General features: G+C 43.7%; 1 protein-coding gene across 2 annotated transcripts in view; it reads left to right on the forward strand.

The window, feature by feature from the left end:
• The window catches only part of GALNT2 (polypeptide N-acetylgalactosaminyltransferase 2), a 177,490-nt gene that overhangs the window by 117,972 nt on the left and 43,641 nt on the right, over positions 1-15,877 (forward strand). The gene's annotated exons all lie outside the window — the stretch shown is intronic.

Consider the following 15,877-nt stretch of genomic DNA (forward strand, 5'->3'; position numbering starts at 1 on the left):
CTAAATTGAGAAAACACTGTTTTTACTCAGTCCATAAATTAAGAGTTGTAAGGTTTGGTTTGGTTTCCTTCAAGATCATCCCCGAAGGGCTGTGTTTTGAACCAGTGTTTTAAGTGTTTGGCAGTGATGCTGCCCAAACATAAAGATCAGGACTCTGGAGGGGGGGCCATTCTTCCTTCCTTTCTTTTATTTATTTATTATTATTATTTTTTAATTTATTTATTTAATTTATTTATTTTTTTGCAAAATTTCAACAAGAGGCAGGCCTTTAAGTCATGGGCTGAGCTGTTTATCCTGGCAAGAACGTCCGCATTCCGCATTGATGTCAGCTGTTTTAAGAGCCGACGATCGGGATTAAGGGTTGTGGGGAAAGATCCGATCCGAACTTCTCATTGTGGATCCGTAAGAATAAACAGAGTGGAAGCCAAGAAAAAGTTTTCTACATAAACTCAGCCGCCTGGAGGGACGCTCGGCTGCAGGCGATGGTCACGGGACTCAGGGTTTGATTTTTAGGAGAGCAGAGGGTCCAGGGAAACAGGAGAAGTGCGTCTCTGCAGGGACTCTGGCTCTTCGTGAGTGGGTGCTTGAAGGTGGGGGCGTTCTTAGGCGGGCCCAGGGCTTCGTTGTCATTTCACATTCTTCTTATAAAACGGATATCTTACAAACACACGCAGCTGACCTCCCGACGTGGTAGCTGCCTCCTCCACAGCCCGGCAGGGCTCAGACCCCTGAATGTCTGGCCACCCACCTTGCAGATCTAGCTGCAGGACCTCTGTCCCGCCGTCCTGGCGTGCTCTAAGTTCAAGTGCCTTGGGGGCATCTGTGGCCAGTGGGACTGAGGGAGGCTGGCTTAGCGCACCAGCAAGCCTTTAAAGTCTGTTCGATAATCTCGATAGCAGAATATTTATTGGGCATTTTATCCGTCATGGCCTGTGCTCGGCCTTTTATGTGCACTGACTGTATTTAATCTGCTAGCACTCCTGCCAAATAGGGAGGGAGAGCATTCCGTGGGTGATGTCATCCACCAGTCTCCAGAGAGCCGGCTCCTGAAAGCCCTGGGGCCTCACCCAGCAGGCAGAGTGGCTGACCCCGTGCTGGCTGTGGGTGGTTTCCTCCTTCGTCCTGCTGTCAGCAGGAGTACCCTTAGGGTGTGGCAGACAGTTGGGGTACCCCAGCCCCCACCAAGGCACCACCTCTATCTAGCGCCCTGAGCCCATGGAAGTCCAGGCGGCTCTGATGGCCCTGGTGGAGGTCTCCTCTTAAAAGATCGGTCGCCAACATCTTGAAAGCTGAATCCCCAAGTGGCTGTACACGCACATGGCTGCGTTTCCCTGGCTATGACTCTGGGTTATAGAGATGGCATGGTCCTAAATGAGTCATGTAATTTTGTTTCTTTATTCTTTGGTTCCCTTTCTACCAATATCCTGGGACTACGGTGATGAACACGAAGGTTCTCCCTCCCGGCCCTGAAGGAGTTAGCGGTGCAGTGGGAAAGGCTGGCGGAAATACAGTTGCACAGTCCAGGAAGGGCAACCAGCCAGCTCAAAGTTGTGTTCCGTTGCCCTCTCTTCTTTGGGTTTTAGACCCATTATGAGAGGCCGTTATCCTCTGGGCAGCCCGGCCCTTTTATCATCATGAAATGCCCTCTTTACCACTAGGAATGCTTTTGTCGTGCTTAGTATTGGTAGAACTGCCCCATCTTTCTTTGGCTTATGGGTTTCTTTTTTTTTTTTTTTTTTTTTAAAGATTTTATTTATTTATTTGACAGAGAGAAATCACAAGTAGTCAGAGAGGCAGGCAGAGAGAGAGAGGGAAGCAGGCTCCCTGCTGAGCAAAGAGCCCGATGCGGGACTCGATCCCAGGACCCTGAGATCATGACCTGAGCCGAAGGCAGCGGCTTAACCCACTGAGCCACCCAGGCGCCCGGCTTATGGGTTTCTGTTGTCTGTTTTTTCCCATGCTTTCATGTCCAGCCTTTTTTCGTCTTACATTTAAAGCGTGTCTTCTGTAAGTAGCAGCTAGTTGGGTTTTGGATTTTTATCCACTTCAATAATCTTGTCTTTTATTTAGACTGTTTAGTCCTTTTACATTTAGTACAAGTTCTGACGCATTTGGGTTTCATGCTAGCATCCCTCTGTCAGTGTCCTCTTCTGGCCACCTGCTTTGTGTTCCTTTTCTTCCTCTTTTCTGCTTCTTTTGATGTAAGTATTTCCCTCTCTATTAGCTTGTTGCATTCTTTACTTAAGAGAATCTAATGTAAGTGAATAATTTTATTATTTCCCAAACAGTGCATGGGCCTTATAGCTCTTTCTCCCATTAGCTTTCCTCTCTCCTACTTGATGGTCTCTTTTGTCATATGGTTTTGTTCTCTCTTTATGTGTAACTCCACAGGACATCTTCTGTTTTTTCATGCAGTAAATATCCTTTCAATTTATTTGCATATTTGAGTTTCCATTTTTCCTCATCTCATAATTTTCACTTTCCCCCCAGGACCGTTTTTCATCTGCCTGAGAACTTCTGTTAGTACCACTTTCCTGGCAAGGAAAGCACCTTTATTTCACTTTTAGTTTTGAAAAGTATTTTCACTGAATTTAGAATTCTAGGCTGACAGTACTTTGGGCACCTTTATGTGGTCTTTCTGTTGTCTTTGGGCTTCCATTGTTTCTGGTAAAATATCAACTGTTGATCTTACTGTAGTGCTTTTTTTTGCAGGCATTTTAACTTTTTCCCTAGCTGCCTTAAAGAGATTTCTCTGTCTTTCGTTTTCAGAAATTTCACTGAAATGTGCCCGAGTGTTTCCTTTGTATTGAACCTGTTTGGGTTTGTAGATTTCCTGAATCTGTAGCTTCATGTCTTTGATAAGTTTTGTTTGTGCTCCATGTTCTCTCTCTCTCCCTCTCTGGGCCTTAATTATGTCTTCGTTAGAGATTTCTAAATGTCCTTGCCCCTCCTGTGCTCTTTTCCATATTATTTATTCTTTTTTATTCCTGTGCTTTAATTTAGGTATAGTCCTATTGGCCTTGCTTCTGGTTCACTAATTCTTTCCTCTGCTCTGTTTTGCTTTCAAGTCCGTCTGCTGGTTTCTTAATTTTAGCTAATGTTTTTTGTTGGGTAAGAACAAATATAGAAATATTTAAAGGCCCGAGCTGGTGTTTTCATCTCCAAAAAGGAGTTAGTTTTGCTCCTGGAAGACAGTTAAAATAGGGCAGATCACCTGGGTCAGGTCTGAAACTGAGCTGGCATAAAGCTGGGTTTCAGCCTTTCATAGACCTCTGCTGAGTTTCCAGTTCTCTTTTTCTACTAGGAAGTAGCCCTTTGGGATGCCACCTGGAAGCCCAGGATGTTTATTCGAGCCCCTTTTCCTTGGCAAGACCTGAACTCCAGTTCTGGGCTCTTCAGCTCCAGGCCACCTGCAGAACCTTGGCTTCCATCCCCACCTGCAAAGCCCTCACTTCTGCTTGGCTTACCCAGTCTCATGGCTTCACACTGCTTGAGGGGAAGAGGATCAGAGAACACTGGCCTTACTCTGGGGGCCTCTCTTCTTTCTGGGAACCTGGCCCTGTAACACCCAGCTGCCTTGTGAACTCTCCAGTGCCTTCAGAGAGATTTTTTGATGTGTTTCATTCACAATTTCTAGTTCCTTTTAGCGGGTAGATTGGTCTATACCAAAGAACTTTACAATCACTGAAAACAGGAAAAAAAAAACCAAACAAACAAACCTGAGTGTCCTATTTGGAATCCAAACTCAGTCTGAATCTTGACAGTTCATAAATTTTGTCCTGAGCAGCATTGTCAATCACAAATGAGAACAAGAAAAATAGCTGTGGACTTGAGTGGTTAATGGCTCTGTCACTTAACTCCCCGACTAAGGTCAGGTCTCTGTAACCTCTGGGTTTCTTATCTGAAAAAACACGATAATGCATGCCCTCTCCATCTTACCCTTTGCTATTAGGCTCGGACATCTGGGAAAGACTTCATAAGCTGCAAACAGCTACACAGATACAGGCTATTATTGTATTGTTATTTTACGTGACCAGCAGCTTGTGTATATGAGAAGTCAGCTTTGAGCAAGGACTGAATTGTTATTCTGTTAAGCTTTACTCTTGATATGTGTGTGCCATTGAGGGCAGACCTTCAGCCTTCTCTGTATGAATGCCTCCGTTGTGCTGAGGGTAAGTGGGTCTTCTCGTGCAAATGCGACATTGGAGAGCGTTGCTGTTGACCAAGAATGGTCGAGGAAATAACTTTGAAACGGTGATTCCACCTATTTTAGAAAGATATTAGAGCAAGAAAAATGGGGGTCATCAGCAAGTTGTTGGTAAATGAGATGAATCTTTGGGTCTGAGCCAACCCTTGTCTGTCGGCCACTCACTTGAACGTGTCGCTTCCCATCACCATGTAACTGGTAAAAACTTTTCTTTTTAAATAGGAGGATTTTATTTATTTTAGGAATTAGTCAAAACAGGATAAACTGTGTTTCAGCCTTCTTAGTCCCTTGGGCTCTATATTTTACTTTTCTGAAACAATACGATTTCAGAGATTACTTGCGACTTTTTGATGAGCTGGAAAGAAGCAGCATCACCCCTCGATGTCACCTGTGTCCTTACCCATCAATGCCTGTCTGCTCAGCGATGTGACTGACCACTTCACATGCTTCCTGGAGTGTTAGGTGTTAGTGGTGGAGCCTATGAGAACCCACATCTCCATCCCAAGCTGTAAAATTAGAAGTACGGACTTTTAAAATAACACGCATCTTAACTATACCAAATCAATTGGGATTTCCTCCCTCTGACAGTGATGAGAGAAAAAGAAAATCCACATCTTTGGAAATTTGAGTCTATTAAAAGGAGGAAATATCCCAATAGAAAAATTGCACTCAGGTTTGAAATTTTATATTCAGCACTGATTTCTTTTGACGCTTGCATTCATGCAGTCATTTAGCAAAGCATTTGAGGACTTGCTGTGTCACAGGTATTTTTCTGGTCGCTGGGGAAACGTGGTTGAACAAAACTGATTTTTTTTTTTTAAATGGCTGCCTTCCTAGAGCTTACGTTGCATGGGGGTGGGGGAGGTTAGAAGACAGTAACTAAGTGTTAAAGTCAATAACATGTTAAAGGCAATACAGAGAAATAAAAGAAGGGTGGGGTCAGAGAGTGTGATAGTCAAGGTCAAAGGTCCATTGAGTGCTTAGCCACAGCAAAAGAAACAGCCAACAAAATGAAAACGTACCAACAGAATGAGAGAAAATATTTGCAAATCCTATATCTGATAAGGGGTTAATATAAAAAAATAAAGAGCTCATACAACTTAATAGAAAAATATTTAATAATTTATATATATATAATTTAATATATAATTTAATTTAAAATGGGCAAAGGACTTGAATAAATATTTTTCCAAAGAAGATACATGAATAGCTAACAGGTGCATGAAAAGGTGCTCAGCATTTCTAATCAACAGGGAAATACAAATCAAAACCATAATGAATTATCATCTCATACCTGTTAAAAGAACTGCCACTCAAAGACAAGAAATAAGAAATGTTGGGCAGGATGTGGAGAAAAGGGAACTCTTGTGCACTGTTGGTAAGAATATAAGTTGATGCAGCCACTATGGAGGACGGTGTGGAGGTTCCTCAAAAATAAAAAATAAAGGGGCACCTGGGTGGCTTGGTCGGCTAAGCATCTGCTTTTGGCTCAGGTCATGATCCCAGAGTCCTGGGATCGAGCCCCGCATCAGGCTCCCTGCTCAGTGGGGAGTCTGCTTCTCCTTCTGCCCCTCCCCACTGCTCGTGTTCTGTCTCCCTCTCACTAATAAAGCTAAAAAAAAAAAAAAAATTTAAAAATAGAGCCACCCTATGATCCAATAATTCTCTTTCTAGATATTTATCTAAAGGAAATGAAATCACTGTCTCAGAGATAGCTACACCCATACACCCCTATGTTTTAGCAACATTATTTATAAAGCCAGTACCTGGAGCAGTGTTAAGTGTACATTGATGGATGAACAGATAAAATCTCTCTCTCACACACACGAATATTACTCAGCCATAAAAAAGAAGGAAATCCTATCATTTGTGACAACATGGATGGACCTTGAGGGCATTATGCTAAGTGACAAAAGTCAGACAGAGAAAGGCAAATATTATCCAATCTCACATGTAGGTGGAATCAAAAAAAAAAAAAAGGAAAAAAGGAAAAGAATAAGAAAAACAAAGAGATAGAAAAGAGATCAGATTTGTGATTACCAGAGGGTGGGGGTGGGGGGAGAATTGAAGGCAGATGATCAAAAGATAGAACACCCAGTTAGAAATAAGTACTAGGGATGCGATAGCCTAGTGAATTTGGTCAGCACTATGTTTATTTATTAATTTAGTCAGTATTTTATTAAATAAATAATTATTAAAAATAATTATATTTTTATATTTTATCTCATTTATTTTATTTTTATATTAATTTATTTAAAATTTTTATTAAATCATTTAGTCAGTATTTAATTAATTAATTTAGTCAGTATGCTATGTTTGAAAGGTGCTAAGAGAGTAGGTCCTAAGAGTCGTCATCATAAGGGAAACTAAATGTCTTCCTTCTTTCCTTCCTTTGTATCTATATGAGATGATGGATGTCAGCTAAACTTGCTGTTGTAATGACTTCACAATATTAAGTCGAGTTATTGTGTCATGCACAGGTTATGTCTCTGTAAAATGGGGAAAATATAAATAGGTTATTGGGGAAGGTTCTCACTGACAGGAAGGCATTTAGGCAAAGATCTGAGGGAGGAACAAGGCAGCGTCATCTGGATAGTGGGGAAAGGGTTCTCTTCGGGGGACATGGCAAGGGAAAGTTCTTTGAAGAGGGAGTGCGCCAGGCACATCAGGGCAGCCAGGAAGCCAACGTGGCTGTGCAGGGGAAGTAGGAGATGTGGCAGGAGTCAGGGCATCTAGGAAGCCTGGAGACTTATGATAAGGACCCTAGGTTTTCCCTTGAGAGAGATGGGAGCCACTGCAGGTTTTAGAGCAGAGTTACATCATCTGAATTAGGTGTGTAAAGGATCCTTCCTTTATAGGTGGCCGTGTGAAGACCAGGCTTATTGGGGGTGGAGTGGAAGATGCAAAGACAGAATCCAGGAAACCCATGGAAGTGACCCTGACAGTGGCTCGGAGCAAGGGATTAGCAGAGTTGCTGGTGAGAAATGGTTGGATAATGGATGCATTTTGAAGGTAAAGACAAGAAGGAGGCTGAACAGTAGCCTGCAGAATGGGAAGGTTGAGGCCAGGGTCCTTGTCTGAGCTGCCTGAAGAAGGCCCTTTACTGTGAGGAGAGGGAGTGCTGGGGGGTGCCGCCACCAGACTGCCTGAGTTCAAATCCTGGCATTCCGTTGGCGTATCCCTGAGCCCCTTGGGCCACTTCCGTCAGGTGTAAATTGGGACGATGGCGGTGGGCATTTCATGGGACCGTGGTGAAGGGAGAAAGAGTTAATCCTTGTAAGTTCCTTAGCACACAGTAAGTGCTACATGAACGTCTGCTGTGGTTAGGGGAGCCTTACTGCAAGGACTTGGGGGGGACCCTTTGATCCAAGTGGAAGGGTCAAGCGAGCAGTGGAGATATGTGACAATCTGGAATTCAGGGCACAAACCTGGATAGAAGTTACCCATTTGGGATTTTGAAACAGTTCTCTGTGGTATTTAAAGCCGCTCTGCTATCCATCCCTGAATGTGTGTCACTAAGCCCAGAGATACTTCTGATCACAAAAATGGCTTCAGTGTTAATAGGTTTGTTCTTCATGGAATTTTTCTCTCTTCTGGTGATTATTGAATTTCCTCCAGTACTTACACTGTGACCCTTGAAACCAACACCTTTTTATGGTTGATAATTTTTATATTCTCTTCTGTTAAGTGCGAAGGCCAACGTGGTTCTTCCTCTTGGTACTCATGCAAGTACTACATTTTAGCCCCAGAGAAGTTCCCAGTTGTTGCTCTGAGCTAGAAGGAAAACAGGGCCCTGCCTGTCTGGTTCAGGCTGTCTGACATGGACAGGCCCCTGGGACTGTGAACAGCCCACATGGCTTGGAGTGCCTTTCTCTTCCTCTGGCCTCCCTTTCAAATGAACTCCTTCCTCTTCTTGCCACCCTCTGCCTAGTCCCTGACTCCTCCCATCAGACCTGCTGCAAGCACCTCCCTCTGCTGACTCGGGGCATTGCCTGGACCCGCCTCCCCAGGCATCACTCCTGCCTGCTCCTTCCCATGCAAGAAGTCACAGAAGACCCCAACAAGCATAATCCCCTTCTGACCCCTGCCCCCTGGCCTGGCCCTGCCTCCTCCCGCTGCTCATCCTTCAAGACACAGCTCACCTAGCTTCTTCCAAAAGACCACCTCCAACCAGGCCCATGCCAGGGACTCCCTGCCCCCAGCTGACATCCCCTGCAGCCCATTCTCCTTGTGTGCTGGAGGGGCTCCCTCATTTCAGAGCTCACACATTCTTCCCCCGGTATTTAGTAAGTTTCTTGGGGATAGAGACTATCCATGCTTAGACATCTCCCCAGTCCCTCACTTAAACTCCTGAGGAATTCAGATTTTTTTTCACTCCAGATAGATATTACATGCATTTATTACATAATATCCTTAATTCTGGGGCAATACCTTGTAATTAAATGCTAATATTTTTGTGGGAAAACTTAATGAGCAGTCACATGAAGCGAGATTAACAAAGCTGGTATATCTCAGTCCAGGTCACGCTTTACTTGCCAGATGAATTCAGGTGGGCTCAGGTTTTGCCACAAAATAGGATATGAGTTGGTTTTTTGGTTTTTGGTTTTTTTTTTTAAGAGTTTCAAATTTGGGGAGTGTAGATCAGGGATTATGGACTCGTAGGTCAATAAAGAAGAGTACAAAGTAAGTGTCCTTCTGTTGCCACATGATGACCAGCACCTAGACCTGGAGGGACCAGAGCCTGCCCTCTTCTGCATCACACAGTGTTGAGATGAAGACAACCCAGGTTAGCAGACGTATTCGCCCTCAGGTCTATTAGATGATGGAGGAGAGGTTGGAGAACAGTCTTCAAGCAGCTTGATCTCCTGGAAGGCTTGTGGAGTTACCCTGGAGATCAGCACTGAGTGCAGCTGCTGATACACTTCTTAACTCCCTTCCTCTCCGCCGCTTGCCCGGGGAGCAGATCTAGATCTCATTTGGTGGCTCCTGTTAAAAAATGGCTCCATTGGCCCTGTTGACTCTAGAATCCCATTTGTAAAGAGGGGTCCAGCAGTGCACAGTGGTGTCATCATCTCAGCACTTTTGTCAAAGCCTCCCAAAGGGCAGAGGGCACTAGGATTTGTCTCTGCTGGGATATAAGCAGTCCCAGCCCCGAGGAGCTCAGAGTGAGACACAGATGACAGGGCGGCTGCTGGGGGTGGCGGTGACAACACCCCCTCCCACGGTTGGCAGACTGTCTTCAGCAAATCTGCCCCTGTTTCATCTAAACAGTAGTGAGCCACCCAGAAGGCTCTTGCAGAGGACAGCTTGTATCAGACCTCCTCAAAGGACTCTGAATTTCCTTAACCATTTCCTTTCCTTTTGACATTAGCTTTTAAAAAGTAGATACACGTTTGCTTATATTACTGCCCCCCCAAAAGAAATCATACCAGAAAGTTAAAAGGAATTTAACCTGATCTGAAAATCTCAGTAGGCAGGGATAAGCATTAGCATTCTTGTGAATGCCCTCCCTGATCTGTCTTTTATATTATCCTCCGATAGTTAGATGCATGTAATTATATAAAAATACGTTACTATATTTGCTGTTTGGCATTTCTCCTTTCTTTCACTCATTGATCCATAGGAAACATTTTAAATAGAGCTTTCATTTTTAATGGCTTTATATATTCCATTTTATGTTTAGTTAGCTAGTTCTCTGGTGACGGAAGTAAGGATTGTTTCTTTTCGGTTTTAATGGTAACAGTGTTGGGGTGAGTATTTTTGAATAACCTTTTTGTGCCCACTCATTTGAAAGGAAGTCCTGTTTTAAATGTCACTGTATTACTTGGTTCTGAGAATCTACCAGAATGTATTCCCTATATTGCTGAGTTTGGCGACTATTTTATTTTGGGTTTTGGATTAAGATTCCTAATTGAAATGATCTGTGGTTTCCCTCTCTCCCTGCCTCCCTTCCCTTCATCTGGCTTTGGCTTCATGTTTCTGCTAACTTTGTAAAATGAATGTTAGAACAGTCATCTTTTAAAAAGATGCTTAAAAAAACTTATTTACAAAGGGATTATTTCCAGAAGTTCACCTATAAAAGTCAAAACCTAGAACCATTTTTGTTTTACTCAAAGCAGCCCTTTGGTAACTTTTAAAAATTCTCTCATGGGTGTTGACATATGGTGGGTTTGTCTATGTTGTATTTGAATTAATTTTGATAATTTGTATCTTCCCAGAAGATCATAAGTTCCGCTCTGTTTTCAAATTTATTGGCGTGTATGGTGTGCATATGCACTTAAATCTCTTTTCTGTTTAGAAGTGCCAGGGGTTTGTCTCTCTGGTTTTTTTTTTTTTTTTCCCCCCCGCTTTCTCTTCTTCTTTGTCTTTTACCCTTTCTTGCTTTGATCCTTAGGAACCAAGAGCTGGGATTATGCGTACATTCTAAGATTTATCTGTTTCTAGCACATTCATGTCAGCCTTTGTTATTTTATATTTTCTTCCCTCTGCTTTCCTCTGCCCTCCCGGCCCCCTCCACCCCACATTAGAACTGGATGTTTACTTTATGTCTGTTAACATTTGTTTGCGCACAGCGCTTTGGCTGAATCTCCCCTGTTATGAAATGTAGCATTATAATTTTTGTTGTCTATGCCTCCTTTTAAATGACCTTTTATTTCTTATCATCTGGAATTCTACTTTTGGATGATTCTTTAATACTATGCTTATTTCAGAGAGAGTTTCAAAATTGTAAGAAATTGATTTTTTTTTCTTTTTTACCTGTTTAAACTTAAACTTCTTTCTTTTCTTTTCTTCCACTTTATTGTGGTGTAGTCAGACATTGCAATATGGTGATTTGACTTGGAGGTCACGGAGGGCTTTATTTGTGGTGTGAGATCAGGGATGGCCGCGGCAGCTCACACAGTCGAGTGTTTCAGTCCCTGACACTATGCTCAGCCCTTCGCAGGCATGGCTCATGTCATTCCTGTAACAGCTCTGAAGTAGGTGCTCCTGCTGGTATGGGGTTTTATACTTGATGAAACAGAATCCCCAGGTTGCATACCTCGGCCATTGGAGATTAGGTCTGACTCCAGAGGCTACAGTCTTTCCTTCTTATTTCTATAAATATCTGATTTTTATTTTTTGAAGGCCGGTAGTATCTATCATTGTTTCAAAGTTCAAAATTCACCTCTTAAACCAACTGGATTAATTGCATTGGAAACCTCCTGATCCCTATTACCATCTACTCAGTAGAAGAATTTGAAGCTCCTATTATAGTTTGATGGGTTTCTGTTTATTTCTAAGAGTATTTGTTTGATGTGTTAGACTGCTGTGATTTGGGACCTAGAAATGATACATTCACAATGGGTTATACCTTTATTAACATAAAATTATCCTCTGGCATTGCATCTGATGTTTTTCTGTTTTGCTGGGCATTTTACTATTTATGATGTTAATATCCTGCTTGTTCCTACTTCTGCTTATTCTTGATATATTGTCTTCTGTTGGTTTTCTTTTTGTGTTGTTGGTGTCATTTTGATTAAGGTTTGTCTTTTGTAAGTATGCAGCCAGCACTGTATTTTTATTTTTAGGCCAACTTGATTGTCCAAAATCTGTGCCATTTTCATGGTAGATCTGTTCTCTGATTTTTCATGTCACGCTGTTTTGTTTTTTTTTTCATGCCTGTTTTTCTCACCATTTTCTTTCCTCTGTCACCTGGAAAACATGTTGTGTTTTACTTTGCTGGTCTTCTGTTTGTTGGTTGTTTTTCCCTCCCATGGCTAAGAAAGTTTGTTTCCTACATGGGAGTCTACTCGTTGTGCCTTTTCATATTGATAAGAGTTCAACAAAGACACTGAAGTTAAAGGAGTGTTGGTTTCATGGCAAGAATAAAACGCTATGTATTTCCAGGTGACAAATTAATGTCGTTTTACTCTCTCCCACTCACTTTCTGGTTTTGTGGTTTTGTTGATTTACCTGGAATTCGACACAGATTATTGTCAAGATTATTTTATATAATCATTTAGTTGTATTTTATATAATGATTTTTTTTAAGCAGTGTTTTGTTTGAATCACCATATATTACCCAAGCCTGTTAGACTGTCCTGCTGAAGTAATTTTCACACGTCCTACCGTATTATGCTGTAAGTTGAGTCTTGTTTTGTTTTGGGGTTTTTGTTTTGTTTTGTTTTTATTTATTTATTTATTTTAGAATAGAACTTCAAATGTATTTTCAGGCAGCTTAGATAACTGAAATGCTGTGTGAGCTTACTCAGCCTGAGAATTACCTTTCACTCCCTGGGTACACAAATGGTAAATTCACAATGCCCAGAATTCCTTTGGCAATTTTTTTTTAAAACTCTTCTATGTTGTTTCATGGTTTTCTGTTTAGTATTCTGATCAGGTTCACTTACTGTGTTTGTCTGTTAGGACACTTTAAGCAAAAAAGACATTTTATTAAATTATTTAACAGGAAGTCTGGAGGCAACCCCCAAGGCTGCTTCAGCTGGCTGAGAACTGATGTCTTTGCCAATGTAGTCAGCACTTTTTTTTTTTTTAACCTTCTGGTTGTAAAAAGGCTGCAGTAGCTCCATGCATTGCAACGACTTTGAAGACTTTAAAGGGGTCAGAAGCGCTCTTTTCTTCAGTGGCTTATTGCTTTTCTGGGCCTCTGCCCAGCAGACTTTCTCTGATAATCCCTGGGCCAGAACAGAGTCGTGGCTCTCAGTGACCACGATGACTGAGGCTGGGAAAATGAGTTCATCTTGGGGCGGTGAGGACTGTAGGGACCAGGCACTGCACCCAAGGGACCAGGCACTGCACCCAAAAAGAGATCTGTCAGAAAGGAGCAAGAGAGGGTGATTTTTTGCAATACCAAGAAGAGTGTACCTCCTTCAGGTGTGCCTAGTGGCATCCCACAGAACTGTAGAGTCCAGAGGACTGAGCATAAAACGTAGTAACTGTCAGTGTCCAGAAACATCAGACAACCTTATCATTCTTTACCATAACATGCCATTCTGTCACTAACTAGAAGTCGATGTGTTTTTCAAAAATTGCAGAAATTGCTGTTACATTTGACATGAGCAGGGATTCGGGAACCAAACAAATTACCCTGACATTGGTTGGAAAAATGTATGCATGCCACACTGACACAAACACGGGGTGTTTGGTTCTCTATTTGGAATACTGATAGGCTGAGGCCACAGGGGCAGTTAAATTAGTGAATCTTTTACTTCGAGGTTACATACTTAACATCTTTTTTTTTTTAAGATTTTATTTATTTATTTGAGAGAGAGAGAGAGAGCATGCACACACATGAGCAGGGGGGAGGCACAGAGGGAGAAGCAGGCTCCCCACTGAGCAGGGAGTCCAATGACGTGAGGCTGGATCCCAGGACCCTGGGATCATGACCTGAGCCAAAGGCAGGCATTTAACTGAACTACCCAGGCGTCCCTATTACTCTTGCCCAAGGGCATCACGGGCTGTGTGCCATCAGCCATGTAAGGGAATGGATCTGCCTCAATCTGCAGTTATCAGTCATTGTATCATTACAGGAAAAGCTGATCTTTGTCCAATAGTCAACAACACAGAGCCATTAACTGTATCTTTCAAAAGAGTGGTCCTTCCAAGCGTCATCCTTGACGGCACATAGCTTTCTTCTACCAAGTTCAGAAAATCCGACCGGCTGCTCAGTAGCCACCCAGGCTCCATTATTTTGAGGCCACGGCTGCAAGACAAAGATCCGCGGCAGGGAACAAAGCCCACTGCCTGAATAATCCCTAAGAGAGACGCTCTTCAAGTTTAGTCACTTTAAGACAGCAAGGAGCAGATAAAAGCCCGTCTCTGCACAGAGCAGTGAGAACCAAATCTCAGTCCTCAGCAACTTGGAAGCAGAGTTGGTGTCGCTGGGTGGGACAGTTGGTGGCTGGTTCCCAAGGGGGACAGGCAAGGGGCGAGAAATGGAACATGTGGTTCTTCTTGTCTGATACGCAGCGTGGGCTTCCCTCCAGAGAGGACAGCTTCTTCCCTGGCCTCCGGAGGAACGAAGTGTGAAGTCCTGCGCTCTCCATCTCCGCACAGCCTCCGGGCGAACGGCGAGCTGGGGCGGATGGCAGAAGCGTCCTTGGCCGCTTCAGGAAGCTCAGACAGCTTCATCCAGGGCCGTAATTTTCACAACTTGCAATAGCTCTTGACTCCTGAGAAAGTTCTTGGTTGAAATTTCATGCCTGTAAAGCTGGAGGCAAAGGGCAGATGCTGGGCTTTGAATGAAAGAACAGTTTGACTCCCATCACATGGTGCTTGCTGCTGGTGGCACGTGGAAACCTCACGCTTTCGCTCCCTGGGGGAGGACACCGTGGGTCCCACGTGGCCCTCTCTGTGGCCAGCGCCGAGAGGGGGTGTTCAATGAGCGAAGAATGTGTGTTCACGCATCGCCCGCTGCCCGGGACCTGTGTGTCTGCTTTTGCCTCTGGAACTGCTGGCTTTCCAGGGCCATCAGAGGACTTCCCGACGAGCCTGGTAAATAAGCCTGGCTTGAGTGTCTTGTGCCACAGTGAAGACAAACATGTTGTTTGAGGACGGGCTCCTGTTTCTATGCAGTTCGGGGTACAAGGACCTGCCATCTTCGAGAGCTGTTTTAGACTAATAATTTCAAAGTGAGACAAACCCATGGTGATTAATGGGGCTTATTCCCATCTCCTGCCAACTAGATTTTTAAGAAGCTTAATTTCAGATGGGTGCTGTAGAGGTTTTGAAATGTCTTGGGATTTGGTTCTCTTCCGCCTTAAGAGACCTCTGTACATGAAGCTCTCTAGCTATTAGGACTGATCAGAAATTAGTTGATGAGGTGGAATATGGTGCCATGATCACGGTTTGGAGGATTAGTCAGAGCATGTTTTAATTAAATGAACGCTATACGACAGTGAGTTAGCTTTCTTCTTTTTCTTCTTCCCTTTCAATTTTTACTTCCGTTTCCAACACCCCTTCTACGCCAGGGTCTGTCCAGCCTTCCTAGTACTCTGCAGCAAAACTTGGCCGTGGGAGGCTGATTATCAGCGGTGCCCGGAGAGGAAGTGCTCAGGGTGCAGGAGGGGTCCCGCCCAGGCTGACCTGGACAGGCTTTTCATTCCCTGAGGGTAGAGGGCCAGCCTGTTTCAGGCACATCCTACCTCTTGAATCCAGGCCTCACAGGCAGGCTGGGTCTTCTTCCACAGGACCCTGGCTGTGTTGGGGCCTTATTCTAAAGGCCTTAGACTTGACTAGACATGTCGGGCTTCACAACCATGGGAGAGAGTGAGCAACACAGCCCAGACCGGGTCCTTACTTGATAGACACTGGGACTCGACTCAGCTTGAGATGTGACAGGGAACGGGAAACCAGGATCTTCTAGAGAAGTAGTTTTTTAACCTCTGTGCTCTGTGCTTATCAGAATCCAGTGTCTAATTCCAGAGCTCTTTGGATGAGTCTGATAAACCTCCCTAGTAGAGGACTGACATCCCTCGGTCTTCTGCAAAGTTTCTTAAAGTGAGGCCTAAGAACAACCTCGCATCAGCTTCACCTGGGGAAAGGGGGAGCTTCTAAAATCAGGTCCTCAGGCATCACCCGGACCTACTCCAGGGGGCAGGACCAAGGTGTGTTCACCTTCTCTTCAGAGAGTCTGACACTGACTCTCCAGACTTCGGGGGGATTAGGAGC

Source organism: Mustela erminea, chromosome 14, assembly GCF_009829155.1.
Source record: "Mustela erminea isolate mMusErm1 chromosome 14, mMusErm1.Pri, whole genome shotgun sequence".
In the NCBI taxonomy this organism is placed as follows: domain Eukaryota; kingdom Metazoa; phylum Chordata; class Mammalia; order Carnivora; family Mustelidae; genus Mustela; species Mustela erminea.